The 14,767-nt window shown below is 51.6% G+C and overlaps 1 protein-coding gene across 1 annotated transcript in view; it reads right to left on the reverse strand.

Annotated features, from left to right (window-relative positions):
- The window catches only part of Cdh23 (cadherin related 23), a 382,909-nt gene that overhangs the window by 163,881 nt on the left and 204,261 nt on the right, over positions 1-14,767 (reverse strand). The window lies entirely within an intron of this gene.

The raw sequence follows: 14,767 nt of genomic DNA on the forward strand, positions 1-14,767 counted from the left end.
CTGGGGGAGAGTGAAGAAGCCAGTTGGAGAGTGTGCAGGTCGGGTTGGAGCCAGAATGGAGAAGCAGAGGGTGCTGGAGGGTGGGGCAGGAACAGCGCCTTGTTGTGCAGTGGGGGAGGCATGGGCCGAGGAGGGTCTTCCTGCCCCATCTCTTTGAGTCCCACCCTTCCCTTGGATAATGCTGGCCAGCTCCATCTCCACCTCCAACTCCAGGCTTTGGCTCTGTCACCTTGTCACATACTAAGTGTCCCTCTCCACGTCCCTTTCATCTCCCACCTCCTGGTCATTTCTCCACTGTAGGGTGACAAAGAGGGAGAGGAATCTGCCAGCATTAAAACCGAAGGGAGGTGCTGGAGAGATGGCTCAATGCTCAGAGAGTAGAATGAGCTTGCCGGCAAGCCCGAAGACATGAGTTCGATCCCCGGGACCCACAGAGTAGAAAGAAAGAACTGACTCCTGCCAAGTTGTCCTCTGACTTCCACAGGCATGCCGTGCATGGCCCATGCAGGCCTCCCCCATTACAGACTAAATAAATAAAATGTAAAATGAAAAAAAAAATAGAAGATCCAGGAGGAGATGAAGGAAGAAATGGAAAGTAGTGAAAGAAAAAAAAAATGAGGCAGCTAGAGTGGGCTGGGCCCAGAGAGGACAGGAAGAATGTGTTAGGAAGGGACACAGGGCTGCTAGAAACGACCTGGAAATAACCCAGGGAGCAGGGTGACAAAGGACACTCATGTGCCTCACTCCCTGGAGACCATGCTAGGGCAGCCGCATCAGCAGCTCTAGTCCATTGCTTTAGGATTCAGGGCTTTCCTTCCAGCTCAGTGTTTGACCCTGGTCACTTTTCCCTTAGGGCTTCCCACACATTAGCTGAGAAGGCTATGGCTCATGGACGGGTGTGCTCAGAACCACGCGATCTCAATTCTTCCAGCTCAGGGGGTGGAGCCAAAGCTGAAAGTGGAGGTAGAGTCTGCTGATTGAGTCTGGCCTTTCCTGTTTCATGGTACACCACCCTCCAGGAGTATCTGTCTGGCCCTGGCTCCAGGTGTCCAGTGATCTCCAACCTGAGATGAGTCTCTGGCTCTTATGTAACCCATCCATCTAATGCTCCATCCAAGTGGACAGGCCCTTTGTGGCTGAACACAAGGCTGCAGCGTAATCATGGCTTCCCAGGGGACCCAGGAGTTGGGGCGCGCTCCCTTCTGCAAGCTCTTCACCAGGCATCTCTGACCCCGGATGCCTTTCCATGCTGAGCTGACCTGATCCGCCGCTGCCAGGGCAGGACTTCTGAGGAATTGCAGAAGCCAGAGGCTAGACACCCGAGTCCCCTAGAGCTTTCCACCTACCCACCAGTAGGTGGGCATCTCCCTGGACTAGCAAGGTGAGGCACTTGTGTCCGTCTGTCCTCAGAGCCAGAGGCAACTGCGCCTGTCCCTGGAATAGGGATTGTGAACAGGATATAGCGACCAAGCACCATCAACCTCTTTCAGCCTATTCTGGGGTCAAAGCAGGCTGTAGGGGACACTTCAGAGCTCCCAGCCCAGAACAGCTTCCTGGAGACTACTGTACGGACAGAGCGCTACTCTGAGCCTCCGGGGTTGCAGAATTTTAGGGTCTCTCTGGCAGGATCCATTCCATCAGCTGGAGGGGACCAATTAAATGCCTGAAAGGACACTAATAGCCAAAGGCAATGGAGTGTGACAGTTCCAAACAGGTGACACAGATACTCTCTCCCCTGAACCCTGGACTCTTGACCACAGCATTCACAGGCCTGAGAAGGTAGGGGTGTCTGGGCTGTGCCTGCTGGGGCAGAGGAAGGTTCTCTGTGATGCTCCCCATTCCCCCAGCCCTTCCTGCCCTTCAAGGCTCACTTACCAAGTTCTGTCAGTGGGAACGGTCAGTCAGAGAGGCAGAGACAAGGAGGAGCCACAGGTGGGAGAGGAGGAAACAGAGAAAAGACAATGAATCACTGGTCAGAGTTCAAGGAGAGGGGCCGAAAGGAATTCTGGGAGCCTAGCCTGTGGTACAGGTCCAGAACCCTGAGGCCTCAGAGTCTGCAGCTGAGGCAGGGGTGCTGGAGGGGAGAGGAAAGAGGGTGGGGCATGAGTCTGGGGCGATGCAGAGAAGGTGAGGTCACAGGAGGGCATGTTCCTCTCTGTGCTCTTCTCCAGTCCAGGGGACCCCAGAGTGAGCTGTGAGGTGAGGGTCCATGTCCCCACATTCTGCTTCCAGAAGCCCAGAGAGAAACACTGCAGAAATCCGCAACCACCACTGCCACCTTTTTATTTTCTTAACATCAGGAGGAAGAGCAGGAGGAGGAGGAGGCTTAAAACATTGGAAATGTTCCTCCTTGTTTCATATCACTCCCGGGGTCGGCCCCTCACCCTGCCCTCCAGTCCCTGTCCCAGGAGGCCCACGCTGTGAGGGAGATCTCTTTATGCACACCGATGATACAGACAGAAGCACATTCTTCCTCTCCCTTACAGCTCCACCTTGGTGATGGGCCCCTGACCATACTCAGGAGCCGCTGCTGACTGGGATGGCAGCAGCAGACAGTTTTGAGTGCCTGCCTCCTGCCAGGGGCGGGCGGTGCTCAGCACTCGGGAAGTGGGAAGAGTTGCCTTGTCCTACCACTCATCTGTTTCTGTGTTTGTGCTGTTTGGTACAGGTGTTTGCTAGTGTAAGCGTGTGTGTGTGTGTGTGTGTGTGTGTGTGTGTGTGTGTGTGTGTGTGTGCAATTGTGTCTGTGCACGTAAGTGTAGAGGCCAGAGGTGAACCACGGATACCTTTCCTCGATTGCTCTCCAGTCTTTAGTTTTTGAGACAGGACCGTTCATTGAACCTGAAGCTTATCATTTGGGCTAGGCTAACTGGCTTGCTTCAGGAATCCAGCTCTCTCCCTCCTTCTCCTGCCTAGCTTTCTTTGCATGTGGGCCCTAAGGATTTGAACTCGGGTCCTCATGCTTGCTCAGCAACCTTACTACTGCCCCCAGTCCTTCCTCAGTTCTCTTAAAGGCTGCAGAGTGTCCCCATTGCATTGCCGGTCTCCTCTGTGGCCGCTCTGGAATGCTGGGAGCCCCTGACATAAAATACGTACAATAAGGTCACAGCCTCAGCGGCTCCCCCTTACCTCCTTTCCCAAAGGACAGTGGGGCATGGTGACAGTGAAGACCCTCATGAGACATTTGGTTCAGAGAGGTTAGGTGAGCCACTTAGGGTGACTGCAAGGTGTGCGTGTGTGTGTGGGGGGGTAAGAGCCCAGACCCAGGTTCCGGGCCAGTGCATCCTGCCCCACAAGCGAAGGGAGCGGGATTCTGATATAGGATTCCCCCCACCACAGTGCTGGTGTTCGGTAAGGAGCATGTTGGCCCTGTGGTCAGCAATATCATTACCAGGGGTGACAGGCTTCTTGTTGCTAACAAAATGCCTGACAGAAACAGTTTCAAGGAGGCACACTTCATTATGCCTCACAGTTTTAGGAGCTTTAGGGAGGAGGTGGGGAGCAGAGTCGCTCACATCAAGGCAGCCAAGAAGCAGAGAGAAAATGTTCAAGACAGCTGTTTTCGTCCATTGTCCTGACCTTAAGCCAGGGTCTCTCGTATCTCAGGCTAATCTTCAACTTGCTATGCAGCTGAGATGACCTTGAATTCCTGATCCTCTTCTTCTCCCTCCTAAGTTCCAGGATTATAAGTATGTGCCATCATGCCTGGTTCACCCAGTGCTGGGGATTGAACCCAGGGCTTCATGCCAGACAAGACAAGCACTCTACCACCGAGATGCAGCCTCAGCTCCCTTTTCTTCTGTTTTTATTCCCTCTAGGCCTCTGGGCTCTGGGACTGGATTGTCCACATTCAGAACCAGTCTCCTCTCTTTGATTAATTCTCTCTGGAGACTATGGCAGACACACACATCCCCACGAGTGGCTTTCTCAGAGTGTGGTACTTACTGGTATCCCACAGCATCTCCACTGCCATCTCTTGGGAGCTGGCTAGAAAGGCACATTTGTTGTAGAGATTACTTTAACTGTGTAAAGATGTGTTACATTGGATTATGCTGCCTTTGTTAATGATGTAAAGATGTGCTACATTTGTTTAACTATGTGGAGATGTGGGGCGTTTGTTTCACCTTGCCTGCCTAAGGCACCTGATTGGTCTAATAAAAAGCTGAATGGCCAATAGCTAGGCAGGAGAGGGATAGGTGGGGCTGGTGGGCAGAGAGAATAAGTAGGAGGAGGAATCTAGGCTAGAAAGAGGAGGAGAAGGAGAACAAGAACAAGGGAGAAAGAGTGGGATATGCCTGGGGCCAGAAGCCAGGCAGCTGCCAGCCAGACATGGAGACAGCAGGAATATAAGATATAGAGAAAGAATGAAAGGTAAAAAGTCTGGAGGCAAAATGTAGATACAGAGAAACAGATTAAAAAAAAAACCGCTAGACTAAGGCTGAACATTAAAAAGTAATAAGTCTCCGTGTCATGATTTGGGAGCTGGTTGATGGCCCAAGAGAACAAGCCTGGTACACACATTTGTGGGCCACTCACTTCCGGTTGATTGAACCAGAGCCTCTGGAGTGGGTCCCAGCACCCTGTTGGAACAGCTCCCTGCTCCACCAGATCTCAGTGTATGCCAACACATGAGGGCCACTGGGAGCCAGCCAACACTAAGGAAGGAACACGCTTGAGCATTAATTAGGATGATCTGCAAGATGGGACAGGGAGCAGAGAAGGTGGCAGAGCCATACGGAGACGGGGTGCCCAGTTACTGGAGCCAACCGTGGGAACTGAAGAGTGCTGCGGGCCGCAGGAATATCATAAGAACTCAGCTGGTTATGGCAAAGTCACTACCTGGAGGAATCAGGGAATTCCTCCAGAGGAAGCCAAATCCCAAGGAGTTTTTGGTGTTACTTGGCTTGTTATATATCAGCTGTATTCTGTTATGAAAATCATGTGTTCCTTCATAGTTTTCCCAATTGATTTTTCCCTAAGAAGGGCTAACAATGTGGACTGATCACTCTCTAGACATACACATTCCAGGCATTTGGAGAACAGCCTCAGGAAAGGCTTTCTCTGGAATCAGGTATCTCCCCTAGCCACTTTCAAGGACTAAAGGAGACATCACCCAGGTGGTCACCCAATTTCCGAGGATTAACAGTGATAACAACCCACAGGCGAGTCTCCTGACTTAAGGTAAATTCCACAAAGGACACCGCCTAGGTCAGGTAGACATTAAGTAATAGCTTTACACAATTTAGCTCAGACCCCTCCTTTCTTACAGCCTTACCAACTTTATAGACCGCTAACTACTTATCTAACCACTTCTAGGAATAGTTAGGTAACCTTCTGTGCTAACAGCTATGCTCAGCCAGAACTCCCAGTTCAAGCCTCCCTGTAATTATCATTATTGGTAGCATCCGGCCAGGTCCATCACCGGATGGAGGAAAGTACCTTATCAGAGATACCTCTGTACTCTCTAAGAACAGACTTAAGCATCCAGGTTACCTGTTTGAGAAGGCCTGGCGGATGTGTCAATTAAGCCTATTCTTATCACCCCTCCATTTGACCCTGGAAGCCTGGCTTTGCACTGCTAAGGAAATACTGCTTGTAAGTGTATATATACCAGAACTCCCAGGGCAGGAGAGGACAGAGAAGAGAGAAGAGAATGGAAGAACTAGATGGGTAAGAACTTGAGAGGAACGAACTGAGATGGGGAAGAACTAGATTGAAGAGCTAAAAGAGAGGACTAGAGGAATGAGATGGAAGATGAGGAAGAGCCAGATGGGGAAGAACAAGATGAGGAAGAGCCAGATGAGAGAGAAGGAGACGGGAGAGGAGCTGATAGGGGAAAGAACTAGATAGATGAGAACCTAGAAGGGACAGAACTAGATGAAGGAATTAAGATAGAACATAGAGGGGACAGTAGATAAATATAGAGAGAAATCAGGCAAGAAAGGAGCTAGACATGAGAACAGAACTGAAGCTGTGTATAAAGGATGTTATGCCAGAGGAATTAAAGCAAGTGGACTATAGAACTCGGTGTGCTGAGATTATATTTCCTGATAATAGTCCTCGCCGTCAGTAGTTCTCTCTCCTGAGCCCCTGGGATGTATAATATTAAGGCTGGTCCCTCTAATATTATACAAGAGAAGAGCCTCTTGGAAGGATGGCATGAGCTCTGCGCAGCACAGTGTTTTTGTGTAAACCCTGAGGGCAGCCCCCTAGCCCACCTCCATTTTTTTTTTTTTTTGGAGTATGCATGTGTTTGTGCAGGTATGGGTGCATGCATGTACGAGCATGGGTGTGGAGGTCAGAGAGCCATCTCAGGTTTCATTCTCAAGTGCCTAGGGGTCACCTTGTTTTTTTAGGACAGGCTTCCTAAGATCTGGGGCTCATCAATGTGGCATAAGTTGGTAAGGCTAGCTGGTCAGGGAGCCTCAGGGTATGGTCTCTATCTTCCCAACAGTAGGATTTTAATCATGTGCCACCACACCTAGCATCGAGGTGGGAGCTGGGGAATCAAACTCATGTCCCACACTTATGTGGCCGGCACTTTACTAACTCGGCCATCTCCCTAGTCCTTTCTCTGGCCTCTTGATGAGACCTCTGTGGGTCTCAGAGAGTAAGGTCTGTCCTCCCCCGGATCTACCCCAGGGGCTCAGGCTTGGACCCCTCAGTTGTCAGGACCTGGTGTGCTACTGTCCCGAGGCTTCCAGAATCACCTCTTGACGGTCCTCCTATTCTCAGCCTCTCCCTTCTAGTTCCTGGCAGGCCCAAGAGAACTGGGACCTCTCATCTGCTGGGATGGGAAACGTTGGTGCAAAACTCTTTAACTACAGCCCTGGCCTGGGAGCCTTTTGTCTCAACGGCCTCCAACCTTTTTGCCCCAACATGTGTGACACACACCTGTGGGATGTCAGCATTTGCCCAGCCCCTCTACAAGGGCCATAGAAGTCAGCTATTCAAGATACACAGCAAGCCGGGCAGTGATGGTGCACACCTTTAATCCCAGCACTTGAGAGGCAGAGGCAGGCGGATCTCTGTGAGTTCGAGGCCAGCCTGGTCTACAGAGAGAGTTCCAGGAGAGGCACCAAAGTTACCATGGAGAAACCCTGTCTCGAAAAGCAAAAAAGAAAAAGAAAAAAAGATACCCAGCCAGCAGGGGAGGTTTTGAATTCCCAACCTCCACCCTCCACTTTAAGCTGGCATGGGGGGGGGCACAGCTGTCTCCCCCTCCCCCCCTCTGTCCATGCCACAAGTGGCCAAGAAAAGATGGCGTCCTCCCTCCCTGGGGAGCAGAGCCTCCTCTTCACACAGGTCTCTCCATAGGGCTGCCATCCTGCTGCTAGAGGTGGCAGGAGGCATTTCCAGAGCTGTTAAGAGACAATTTTGTTGGAAAGGGAGATAAAAAAGGACATCAAAGGGGAGCCCAGTGTGTGTGGAGAGGAGCCTGGGGGGCAGGGGATTAAATTCTACTCCAGCTGTGCAGGTGATCAGAAGGCTGATTGGTGGGGCCATGGTCCCTAAGGTGAGCTACAGCTGGCTCCCAAGGCCGAGGAGCCAGTGGCTGCTGGCTGGAGACCTCTTCAAGGCTCGGTTTTATGTATCTTCCGGGAGGGGGCTGCACACTGAATCATTCGTAGCCTGCTGCTGCCTTTCCCCAATGGCTCCTGCTGACTGTAGCCTTCCTGCCCCCTGCAGAGGACAGTCCCTTATCTGCCGGCTGCCAGAAGAGGCGGCATGGACAGTTCCCCTAACCTGGCCCCACCTTCAGCTTCTGGAAGGAGAGGGCGGGCCCCCAGGGGTGGTCAGAGCAGGCCCTGCCCTTACTCCTTGCCACTAAGCTGGTGGAACTGGGCCCGTGAATCTGCTACAGTGGTCTCCTGGTCAAGCGCTAGTCTCGGTTCTTCGTGGAACTTCGTGGGGTGTGCTATCACGAACCAGGCCTTCTGCAAATGCTGGTTCCTGAGTGCTCGAGCCCACAGGAGAGGAACAGGGCGCCTGCGGCATGAGCTGATGTCTGTGGAGCATCCTCCATCCTTCTGCAGCACACTGGTTCCCAGAGTGAGCAAGGTCTCAGGGCACATCCCTACCCACGCCCCGGCCTCCTCCAGGGCCTAAGGCCTGCAGACCAGTGCCTCGGCCCAGCACACACGTCCTGTTATGGTGACACAGTGGACTCTTTCTTTGCTCTCTCTTGTTGGCCACTGGGCAGTGCCGGGGCCAGTGACCTGGTGGTGTGATGCAGGGGACCAGGCTCCGTCTCTCTGGAATCTTGGCTTCTCTGTTACAGGAAATGGCTTTCCCTTCAGGGACCCCCATCAGAACCCCAATCAAGACTACTATAGTGTTCCCTCTTTTAAAAAGGTAACCCTAAAAATTGGGGAATGGCTGTATATAGCCCACTTTTACCATAAAAATCTAGATTCAATTCTGAAACTATTAAAAACAACTTAGCGCCTAAATTCAAGCTTTGGTCACACCCTCACGAATGGGCTGCCAGATGGGTATTTGTTGGGGAGGAGATAAAAATCCAAAACGCCTTCTACCATTTCTGGCCTAGACACCAATGGTATGTCCTATTTCTGACCAAGGATAATAATAAAACTCTTCATTTTCAGGGCTCCAACCCCTAACCTTCCTTGCCAGTTTCTACTTCCTCACTTTATCCATCTGTGAAGGGGGTACAGTGGGGCCTGCCCTCTCTGACATGTGAACCCTTTCCTGAGACAAGCGACTCCTGGGAGCTCCATGGGCTGGTAAGAGCCATTTAACTTGTACTGAGACCCAGGATAAGGAAACTGGCGTGCAGAGAGGATCCCCAGAGTCAGTGCCATGCTCTTTAGAAATACTGTATGGAGCTCAGACCGGCCACAGACGAATCCCGCAACCACGAATCTAGTGGGGGAACACCAAAGCTTAGCGGTGGTTAAAACCAGGGCTGGGGCAACGGCTCAGTGAGTAAAGCACTTGCTTTGCAAGCACGAGGTCCTGAGTTCGGTCCCCAGCACCTGTGAAGACGTCAGGCGCAGAGCACACCTGTAATATCAAGAAGCACTGGGGTGGCAGAGACATAGAATAATTCCTGGGACCTGCTGGCCAGCCAACCCAGCAGAGGTGTGAGCTGAAAGCCAACGAGAGATTCTGTCTAAAAAAAAACAAAGTGAAGAGAAGGGCCCCTGCCTGAGGTCAACTCTTGGCTTTTAGATACATGTCTCTCTCTCTCTCTACACACACATATACACACACACACACACACACACACACACCACAAACAAACAAGACTAAAACACCCTGAGGAGTCAGACCTGAGCCCAGACTCAAGGCACCCCCCCCTCTTTAGTTTTGCTGTTTCACACAAATGATTTTTCTCCCGTGAGACCCGATTTCCTCATCTGCGAAATGGGGGAAGTGCTGTCCACCTAACAGACGACCGAGGGCAAGTTGCGACATCCGGGTAGTTGCCTGGGCAGACGTTCATCCCAGAGAACCATTGCTGTAGTTCTAGTAGGCATGGGGTGGGAGCGGAGGCACTCCTGAGGAGGGCTGAGCTGAGACCTTGGCTGGGGGGGGGGGGAGGGCAGGGAGAGGAAGTCCTGCAATGGAGGGTGTGTCGGGGGTGCAGGGACCCTTCACTCCCACCCTCAGCCTGGGCTGCACGGTTCCCTTGCTCTCTGTTGAACTCGTCCAAGCTATTGAGTGGCAGAAAATCAAAGCTGACAAGATGTGTTCTTTATCACTCCTTTGTCCATCCTTCCACTTAATTAATCCCAATCAGACATGGTGAAGTGGCCTTGGCACGGAGGAGACCCCCCCTCATCATGTCAGCTGCCTCTCCCTCCCACCTCTGAACCTACAGACCTCACTAGACTTCTGTCCTTGTCTGACCCAGGTCACTACCTTGCACCCACTGCACCCAGGCTGCCTATCTGGATGACAAAGTCCAGGAGGCAGTAGAGGACCCCATGGAGGCCATCAACTCTGTCTCCAGCTCCCCTGGGGGACCAGAGATGGAACTCTCTCCCAGGGTCAGTAGGTGGGTCCCGCTGTCCTTTCCTGAGTTCTAGGTCTGTCCGCCCCACCCCAGCAGCTCAGAGAGTCCCCTTCTCTCTGCACAGAGACAAGCTACTGCCTTGCTTCTCGATCGCCTCCTACCCCAAGACCTGCCTTCTCAGTTTGGGCTTCTGAGCAGCCAGGCTAAAGCTGGGAATGTCTTCTCTGGCGCCACTACCCACTGAAAGAACTCTTTCCTCATGCCTCAGTTTCCCAGTCTGTAGCATGGTACTCTTGCCTTGGGGCTTCTCCTACACATTCATGAATTACTTGATGTCCTCCAATTAAAGCATTTCCTCCCGCCCATCTTACCCTTCTCTCTCTCTCTCTCTCTCTCTCTCTCTCTCTCTCTCTCTCTCTCTCTCTCTCTCTCTCTCCTCCCATGTCCCTTGGCTTATCCTTCCTTCATTTTCTGTCCGAAAGTGTGGACACTTAGTGTCACCCCCTCCCCCCAGCCCACGCACACATTAAAACCCCAATCTCAAAGGAGGGCGAGCCTTTGGGAGGTGACGTGGTGGGGACTAGAATCTTCCTGAATGGGATGCCAGCCCTTGATGGCACTTAATGAGAGGGACCCCAGAGCCATCCCTGCCCTTTCTGCCGTGGGGGAACACAGGCAGAAGCTACATCTACGAGCCAGGAGGTGTCTCTTGCCACACCAACCAAATCCTCCCTCTCCTTGGTACTAAGACTCTCCTGCCTCCAAAAGGAGGCAAGTACGCCCCTTTGTTATTCCAGCCCAGATGGACCAGACACTCCCCTTCCTATATTCTCCTCCTCTTCTCCCCTGTGCGCACCCCACACCCCACACTGCTCCCGGCTGCCCCAGGTTATCCATCGAATTCCACACACGCCTGCACAGATGGGATCAATCCGAGGCTGCCTTGCCTTCAGCTTATCTCTGCTCCAAATGATTGATTTTCCCTCTTTAAGAGTAATTTGCTGGCGAATTCCACGTATTGGAAAGAAGAAAAAAAAAAAAAAAAGTCCTGTGAAATCTAATTCAATCCGACTGGCAGCTGGCACTTTGGGGGAAGAACACTAGAGAGCCGTCATCTTCGTCCCGGGTGGGTGTAGCGCGGCCGCTGAAGGTGGCAGGTGCTGGTCACCTGTGCAAGCACACCTCTCTCCGCTTGCCCCAGCTCTTCGGGGAGTCATGATGTCCTCACACAGAGGCCAGTGCAAGTGGGTCTGAATGAACAGTTCCCATTTTGTAGCCCATGGCCAAGTGCATTGTGGGAATCTCTCAAAGCCTAGCTACACACGGGGCCTTCAGTCTATTGCCTTGAGGCTGCCTGCCTGCCTTCCTTCCTTCCTTCCTTCCTTCCTTCCTTCCTTCCTTCCTTCCTTCCTTCCTTCCTCCCTCCATCCTTCCTTCCTAATCTTATTCCTGAGCACAGATAGTCCATACTCTTGGGACCTAGCACAGCATAGCTCATAGGTGCTCCAGATACTTCAGCCCTGCTCCCTCTTCACTTTTTCATTCTAGTTTGTCTGCCTCAGTTTCCCCACCCTGGCCACGGGTTGCATGTCAGCCTTGAATCAGAGATGCCTTTCTGTCATATGAATCCTACATGCGTGCTGATTTACGACAGTGGCGTCATTTAGCCTGGAAGCCCCCCCCTCCCCCGCCCCCCATAGGTTCTGCTGACGCTGACTCCGCTCACCTCATCTTTTCTGGGGGGTGTTGGGGACATCTTCAGTACTTCATAAATTAACATGCAGTATAATTAACATTTTTGTCCTACAGTTCTATGGATAATAATAATAATAATAATAATAATAATAATAATAATAATAAATTCTATGGGTATAGATTCCTGTCTGACCACTAAGCTAAAACAATTTTACTATCCGTCCCTGCCAAAAAAAACTCCTGCCTTGTTCTCCTTCTTTGTGAACCCCACTGTTCAACACTGAGCGCCTCTGCTCTTTGGGAATGCCATAGAGTCACATAGATTCTGTTATCTGGTACCCAGCTCCTCTGAGGACACCTGATTCTCCCCTTATACTGCCATCTATATGGTGTGTGTGTGTGTGTGTGTGTGTGTGTGTGTGTGTGTGTGTGTGTGTACATGTGTGCACATGCTTGTGAAGATCAGATTACCACATCAGGTGTCTTCAACGGCTGTCCACTTTAATTTTTGAGACTCAAGCTCTCACTGATCCTGGAGTTTACTAATTCAGCTAGGCTGCCTAGCCAGCCAGTTCTGGAGACCTCCTGTCTCTGCTTCCCCAAAGGGCTGGGATTGAGTACATGCTCCTTGACAGGGAGGCATGCTCCTGCCTTAGAGCCATGCCCTCAGGCTTTCTTCTGCCTAGAATATCCTTCCACTAAATGTCTTCACTTTAGAGGTCTCTCTTCCAATGCCATCTTAGTAGAGAGGACTCTCCTAAGAGCCCATTCCCCTAGAACAACCCCAATATAACTCAGTCCTCTCTTTCTTTGGAGACAGGATTTTTTTTTTCCTAGCCCCGGCTGGTCTCAAAGTTGCTAACTTGTGAACTATCAGAGGATAGCCTTGAACATGTGATCCTCCTGCTTCTGCCTCCTGAGTGCTGGGGTTGCTGGTGTGCCCCACCATTCCTGTTCTTATGCAGCACTGGGGATTGAACCCAGGTCATCTTCTGTGCGAGGCCAGCACTCTACCAACCGAGCTACGACCCCAGCCCCGGATGCCTTCTCTCCAAGTTTTCTTTTCACTGCCTGGCATGCTGTTTTTCCTATTGACTCAGTTGTTTTGCGACGCTGGGGATTGAACTCAGGGCCTCACACACCCTAGGCAGCCTCTCTAGCCCAGTGGCATCCCCAGCACTTATTATTATTACTTTTTTAATTTAGAGCCGAGGTCCTGGTTGACTTAGTTGCCACCTCCCTGCCTCAACCTCCCCAGGAGCTGCACAACAGGCACATGCCACCTGCCTGCCCTGTTCCGTTCTTTAGTCACCCACTTTGGGAGCTGAAGCTTCCCAAGGGGAGCAGCAATATCAGTCGTTGAGATGAGCAATGTGAACAAAGTGGGCGGGCAGGGGAGCGTGGGAAAAAGACATTATGTACTGAAGTGAATGGGCCACAGAGAATGGGCACCATTGTAGGCATGAGCCAGGTCTAAGGGTGGGGGGTAACATTTGCCAGCTGCTCCTGATGCCACAGGAGCTTTCAGAAGACCAAGTGCTGTTTTAGGGGTGTGAGTTTTCAGATAAAATGAGTGTTGCTACTTCCCACTGAGTCCTGCTTGGGTTCGGATGTGGAGGATCATGGGAAGGGTCTGCCTGGAAAACAGATAAAGAGAGAACAAGTCCACAGACCCAACAGGAAAGATGAATGTCCGCTGCAGCCCAGGGAACTTGGGTGGGTAATGGCAGGGCCCAGGGACACTCTCTGACACCAGCGCTGCCAAACAGGTTTATCACCAGGCCCCCAACTCTCACCAGGCAGGGGCCAGTGCAAATCACACGCTAATTACATTTGTGAGGACACTAAGTGGGGAGGTATCTGAGTCACACCGCGGCGCCACCCTCTGGTCCTCAGGGAGGCTGGAGCTTTGAGAGCTGGGAGGAATCACACAGTGGGGAATACGAGGATGCAGCCAAAGCCAGGAAAATCCCAATAATCACAATCACAGCAAGAGGAGCCTCCACAAAGGCAACTGGGGAGAAATTAATGGGAAATGCAGACCGAGCTGTCCTGTTCCTGGGGCCTCCCTTCTAGAACTGCTAGGCATTGGAGGCAACAGATCTTTTCCTGGAGAGCCTCGATCTTGGGGGAGGGACCAGGACATGTAAGCAGAAGTTGCTGCCTCGGTTTCTCCCTGGACCAGAGGCCTCTCCCCTGCTCCTTTCTCATAGCGGTGTGAGAGGCAGGGGACCCTGGAGGTATCACCTCCTACTTCCTTCTTATTTCGTAGGGGTGGTCCAGGGGGTGAGTGATTTCCAGCTACATCTTAGTAACTTGCCTAGAAGGGTTGTGAGGGCATGGCTAGACAATGGATGGCCACACACTCACAGTGAGAACTGTTGGTACCACTGGTAGCCTGGCCTCAAGTCCCTTTTCTTTGCTATTAGAGTTCGTTTTCTAAAAAAAAAAAAAAAAGTGGCTTAGACAATTGAACTCAGGGTAGCTGCAGTTACTTTACCAAGGGGCAAGGTTATGTTCCTACTGTGTCCACCACAAGCTACACATTGGGGAGACACCATCCTTCCTACAGGGCCCCGCGGAAGAGTGGTCTAAGTGATGGATACTCAGCCGAATGTGTGACAGGGACCAAGAGTCTTGGTTCCACCCAGGCGTGCAGAGGCGTGTGGCTCAGAATGCTGACTGGACTCAAGCCTGAGAGAGAGCCAGACTTGCCCAACCAAAGAAAAACAGAAAATGAAACAAAACAAAAAAACCTTGCTAGGAGTAGGGCTGGAGAGGGAGAGGAAGGGAGGGAGAGAGGTAGGTGGTGGGAAGGTTGTAGGTAGTAAAGACTCAGGATTCAGCAGGGATTTATTTATCCTCTTTTTCTGCTATGGATCCTTCTGGAAGCCTGCCCAAGCTGACTGGTCTCCTTAGATTTTCTTTTTTGATAGGATCTCTATTGTCTGTGCATATGTTAAGGCTGGAACCCAGGTATGCGTGCTAGTCAGGTACTCTTAACAACAGAGACACATCCCTACCCTCTTAGGATGCTTTTAATTGCATAAGATAAACTACAGGGCACACCAAGTCAACTGACTACTTTGA

This window comes from Peromyscus leucopus, chromosome 16_21 (genome assembly GCF_004664715.2).
Source record: "Peromyscus leucopus breed LL Stock chromosome 16_21, UCI_PerLeu_2.1, whole genome shotgun sequence".
Taxonomy (NCBI): Eukaryota; Metazoa; Chordata; class Mammalia; order Rodentia; family Cricetidae; genus Peromyscus; species Peromyscus leucopus.